The sequence below is a fragment of the Zeus faber genome (genome assembly GCF_960531495.2).
Source record: "Zeus faber genome assembly, chromosome: 15".
Lineage (NCBI taxonomy): Eukaryota > Metazoa > Chordata > Actinopteri > Zeiformes > Zeidae > Zeus > Zeus faber.
Window position 1 is genome coordinate 6739204 of NC_137194.1, and position 6622 is coordinate 6745825.

Consider the following 6622-nt stretch of genomic DNA (forward strand, 5'->3'; position numbering starts at 1 on the left):
AAGAGAATAAAAAAAAAAACGGCAAGGAGACGAGGATACAAAGTGGACAACTGTGGTTTTGAAGAAAGAAAGAAAGAAAGATGTTTTATTGCACTGTGCATTCCATAATGTGAACCATAGGAAAATTCCAAAGCTCTGGGAAAGAAAAAAAAAAGAATGAAAATAACAAAAAAAAAACCTAACAAAAAAACCCTACAAACCGACCTCTTTCTCTCGGTTATTTAATGAACTCTTTGTAGCTTTTGTATAAAACAAAATGGTCTCCCTCTGCAATTCCACTCCATGTCCTACGACGTCTTATTGATGAAGTCTTTTGACTTGACCAAAATACTGTATCTTACCGCGTCTTATGAAGTTACGCAAAGAATAAGCGACGTGGTTATTATCCTCTTCATCTTTCATTTTTCCAGCAGGATTGTTAACGCAGCTGCGCTGATGATCCTACTGTCTATTATCTGTACCTGCTACTCGACGACTCGTCTTAGATGTGCACACACACACACACACACACTTACCACCACACACACTTACCAACACACACACACACTTACCAACACACACACACACACACACACACACACACACTTACCACCACACACACTTACCAACACACACACACTGACCAACACACACACACACACACACACACACACACTTACCACCACACACACTTACCAACACACACACACACACACACTTACCACCACACACACTTACCAACACACACACACTGACCAACACACACACACACACACACACACTTAACAACACACACACACACTGACCAACACACACACACACACACTTAACAACACACACACACTTACCACCACACACACACACTTACCAACACACACACACACTGACCAACACACACACTTACCAACACACACACACACTTAACCACACACACACACTTACCAACACACACACACACTTAGCAATACACACACACACACACACTTACCAACACACACACACTCTCTCACACACACACACACACACACTTACCAACACACACACACACACACACACACATTTACCAACACACACACACACACACACTTTCCAAGACACACACACACACACTGACCAACACACACACACACACACACACTTACTAACACACTCTTACCACCACACACACACACTTACAACACACACACTTACCAACACACACACACACACACACACACTTACCAACACACACACACTTACCAACACACACACACACACACACTTACCAACACACACACACTTACCAACACACACACACACTTACCAACACACACACACACACTTACCAACACACACACACACACACAGCCCTGACTGCACATACAGTAAAACGAGGACCTGATGATGTATTGATTATAGGGCTCTTCCACGATTAAAATGAGGAATCGTGATTCATCGCAACTTTTGAATGGACCTCAATTTTAGCACAAAACAAATATTTTTCTATATTTCTATACCTGAAAGAGCTGCCTCCAGTCATAGCCGTACTTTGATGTGATTATTGTGAACACAAAATATTCCTCATCAGAGGGTATGCAATGGCATTTTCACCGTACGGTCAGGGTGAGGGTTCAACAGCCTTGAAAATGTACCGCCTTGTTGACTTTGACAGGCTGGGTCTTGATTATAATCAATACCAGTCAACACGTGTATTGATTAGATTCCATGCCGCCTGTGTTGATCGTGTGAACGTTTCCTCCGTGAGACTTAACCGGCGTTGGTTCCGTACCAGCGCTCGGTGGAGGAGCGTCGTCTCGGTCGGTCAACCGCAAGCAATAACAACGAGACACAAAATAAAAGGAGATCATCAACGTCACCCGGACGCTGCCTCCCGCCTGCCGCGCTGCGCGTCCAGGACCAGCGTGGGCAGCGGTTGAAAGACCAACACCTGTGGACGTGCGCGCCCCCCCCCCCCCAGTGTGCGCCCGTTCCCTTTTTCCCTCAGAAGAAAAACGAGCGGCGTGCATTTTTGAGCGCCGCTCCTTCCACCAAACCCGTAGACTGCGTCAAACGGCGTCGTTTGGCCTCGCCCGGTCTCATCAGCACCTTTCGCTGTTTTTGTTCTCCCCCCCCCCCCCCCCCCAAATCGATTCGATCTCCACTTCCGTTCCGAAAAGGGCGTTCCCTGCCGACTCCCCGCGCGCAGCCGGTTCATACGTTTCGTGGTTTCATTTTGAACGAGCGCGGACGTTCCAGCTCTCGGTGACACAGGTGGGATCGGCTCGCGGCCGTCGCCATGAGCCGTTTGGGGGGTTGTTGTTGGTAAAAGAAATCCACACCCCGATACGGTTTGGCACCGCCGTAGTCACAAACTCATTGAAATGTTTAATTCCCGTCATGTAGTCAGGTGGTACAGCTGAAAAGTTGGCAATTCTTATTGGGTATTAAAACGTCAATATGTCGATATTGGATGGAATCGTGACCCCTGGTTGGTGAGATCCTGCCCAATATCCAGATTTTTATCCACTTTCGGTTTCCTTCTCTCAATGGGCAAAACCACTTTTCTTTCCTCAAACTTCCTTTTTAACAGCAGTCAACCAAGAGGCAAGCTGACGGTTGTTTTTTTTTGTTTGTTTGTTTTTTTTTTTTACGAACTGATCGACAATTGACTTTGGCGCGACCAAAGCGGGACCGACTTTATCCGCGTGGAGAGCGCGCGTTACGGCGTTTTTTTAAACCTTGTTGTCAGGACCCTGGGCAGCGTCTGCCCAACAGAAGGCCTCGAAGGAACCGCCGCGTTATTAAAGCGACTAACCGGACAGCGGACGCAAAAAAAAAAACGGAGTCATTCCTCCTCTTTGGTTTCATTCTCTCCGAAGTGACGGCCGTCTTGTCCGCTTTTCAAGATGCTGCGTCCGTGGCCTCATAATGAAGTAACGCCGGGTCTGCGTGTTGCTGGTTTTTGTGTGAATGGGAACACGGATCTCCGCCTGTTCCCGTCTGTCAAATACTGTAAATGACTCTTCCTGTATTATATTCTCCAAATCCTGTTTTTTGTTTTTTGTTTTTTATCATCGTCTTAGAGGCCGGCCGTGCCTCCTCCTTTCTCGATTACTTTTTTTTTGTATTACTTGTACGTTCCCTCTCTTAACGACACTGTACATAGATTCCTCTCCAAGACCAAAATACACACACACACACACACACACACGTCACACATGTGCCTTGACACATCCGGTCGTATGTGTATTGGTTCCTCTTCACTAACTGGACCTTACTCCGTAGCAAAACCCCTTGTTTCTTTTGTTACTATTTACCTTTTTTATTTTATTTTATTTTTTTTTGTTATTTTTACTCTTATATTTTTCGACCATGTGTATGTATAGAAAAATTGTCTATTTTGTACTGTTGTTTTTTTTTCTCCCTCTGAATTAAAATGGAAATGTTTTCCAATTGGATTTCCAATTGTGTTGCTTCTTTTTGACGGAGATGGCTGCGGCTGACGTGGAACTGAGGAACGTTTGTTTGATGTTGATGACTTATGACTGCATTTGAAGAGTTTGTCTGTATTCGGTGAATCAGGACAATATCGAAAATAACATCCGGCGCCATGTTTCTCAATATATCCCCATAATTTTGGAAAGACAGCGGATGGAAGTCAATGGAAAAACAAGACACTTTAGAGACTTTTGGGTGTCTTGGTTGTGCTTTTGAAAGTGATTGTTCCAAAAAGAGATTATTAACGCTTCACGAGAGGTACATTCCAGAGCTGACCAAAGTTCTGATCCCGTCCCGCCAAGATGGCGGCGGGCGTAACCCCAAACTTGAGGCTTCAAATCGTCTCTTCGGAAATCAACGGGTGATGAGTCCCATTTTTTTTCCGCAGTCTATGGTTTTGAACCCACCTCTTGTGGCCCTGTCATTTTAAGGACATGCCAGAAAAAAAAAAAAAAGTTTTGATTCAGCGACTTTATAAGTTGTTTTAACGAGTTACTGGAAAATAAGTCGTTTTAACAAGGTAGACCCTGGGAATATTGAGGAAAAAAGTGTTTCTCCGCTATCGAAACATCTAAACGACTGAAAGAGAAGTTCCATCCATCATCCCAGGGAGGAACAAGCAGTTCATATCTCCTAAAAATGTGTTGATTATCATATGAGATTTGAAATTCCAAAGGAGGAAAGTGTGTTTCATACCATTCATACGACTCATGCAAGAAAAATCCTTGTTAAATGTTTGATACGCACACTGGCTGCAGAAAGGTTTCCCAGGAATTTAATGACTGGTTTTATAAAGGCCACCCTTTGGAAACACGGCCATGCAGCTATTTTAATCATTTGGGAATTGTGGATGGGGCTTTGTCATTTTCTTTGGCCCGAAATGGGGAAAGAAACGTGGGACCTTTAAAGAAACGTCCTTTGTTCTTCGGTTGGAGGGAGAGCGGCGGCTTTAAAAGGAGAACAGCTACGTCCAGAACCCCTGGACCCGTCGGGCGCGCGGGCTACAGCGCTCAAGCTACAGCGCTCAAGCTATTCTCTCCGGGCGTGTTTTGTGGGACGGATGGTCCAGATCCAGAACTCCAAATCGAAACCACACTCATTTGCATATTGCGTTTTTTTTTTGTTTGTTTTGTTTTTTCTTTGCGTCGCTTCAAACGTTGGCTCCGGCTCCGCACGCCACTGGGACGAAAGCTCAACTATTATGGACTATCTCTACAGCCAAGCGCCGGGTCACACGCACCGTATGCCCTTATTACATAATTTAGATCCCCATTTACTGACGCCGCAGTGACTGAAACCGCTCGGGGCAGCAGGACGCGCGCACACACACACACACACACACACACGGAGTCAGGACGGACGCATTGCAGCACGAAACCATAATGACAATAAGCCATTGCGGGATTGATCCCATAATTGATCTTTTTCCCCCCCAAGCCGACCACACGCTCTCCCAAAGCTCTTATTTGCACATTAACTTGTTGTCTCGGAGGAATTTGCCGTTCGGGAATGGCCAAGAAGAGGAGCACGGGGGGGGGGGTGGAGGGTATGTTCGGCGCACATTCATCAGCGTCCATGTTTTTGAGTCGACAAAACACAATAAGAGCTCCAGGCCAAATGCAAACTGTGGTTCAACACGTTGTATTTTCAAGACGGCACCACAGAGACAACACGGGGATAGAATAGTACACAAAAAAATCGCACGGAAACGCTTCACATTGTGTGTCACATCGCTGCCCCCCCCCCCCCCCCCGCAACACGGGCGAGACGTCGCAACTCGACGCCCGTCGGCCACCATTTTTGTCCATCGTCTCAAAATGCTCCGTCGGTCGCCGGGCCCCGTTGGTTCGGCCCCCGCCCGCTCCGGGCGTTAGGGTCCAAACGAGTCCACGCGGCGGAGTAAAATTGGCGGGAGGCGTAGGAGGGCGGAGCCCCGGGGGTGCAGGGGAGGATGGCCGCCGTCGCTCGTCACGTCGGCGCTGAGGAAAAAGACAAAAGACACATTGGGTTACAACCAATGTCGCTGCCGACATTGAGGGAGAGGAGGCTCTTCCCCCCACACCTGGGTAGAGGGGCGGGTACGTAGGAGGAGACCTGGACGCCCTCAAAATCTCCACAAGGGAAGAGGCTCCTGTGCACTGTCTAGGACCTGAGGGCCTGATGGAGGTCCTCGGACCCTTTTGGGTGGTGTCAAGACTAAATGTAATACGCCCGAAAGTCATCGCTGACGGTTCGGTTCCAAATTTCTCAAATAGCAAGGAGCTGGTTCTGGATCCAGCCATAAAACAAGACCGGGATGAAAAGCCAGGGACCAGACACTCGGTGCCATGTAGATCGTCACTATTGCCGTAAACGTAGTCAGACATAACGTCAGATATGCGGAAGGACGGAGCGACGCCACCTGCAGCCGTCTGTAGACCGAACCCCCGCAGACCTCCTACGGAGAACCCTTTCCATTCCGCTTGACGTTTTTCTCGTCGAAAAACAAAAAAAAAAAAAAAAAAAAAAGGAGTCGCCTCGAAATGTCAACCGTCTCCCCGCTTGGCAGCGGAGGTCCGCGACCGCACTTGTGCTGACTGTGTGGCTCGGTAAAAGACGGCCTTCATGGGACTTGGAAACATTCGCCGCCTCCCCGCGACACTCTAATGATAGGTCTGCGGCGCCGGGCGCAGGTTGGTGACGGAGGGGGCCGCGGAGGCTCGTCGTGGGATGTGCGGGACGTGTGTCGGCCCGACAGGGAGTTCGCTGAGTGCGAGCGGCGCCAAATTGTACTTTTTTATTTTAGTTTTATTTTTCATTTTTTATTTTTTTCTACAGAGGTCCCCCGGAAACGTGGAGGGAAGCTGCTCTGCGGACGCCGGCGCCTCTGAGAGTTTTGGCGATTTTCAGATCCGGGCTCGTTGGTGCGGCCACGGAAAGGCTTTTTGAAGGGGGTGTTTGGTGTTTCTGTGAATGATTGTTGTGTGTCGCCCCTTACCTGGCACAGATGTTAGTGTTCCTGTGTGTGTGTGTGTGTGTGTGTGTGTGTGTGTATAAATCATCTCTCACCTCCTCCATCAGTCCAGGTGGTTTATGGGAGCTCAGCGGGGAGTCCTGCCAACCGCCCCCCTCCCCCCCCCACTCCTCCACCCTCCCTCCCCCGCCCCCATTTCGACGGTGACACGGT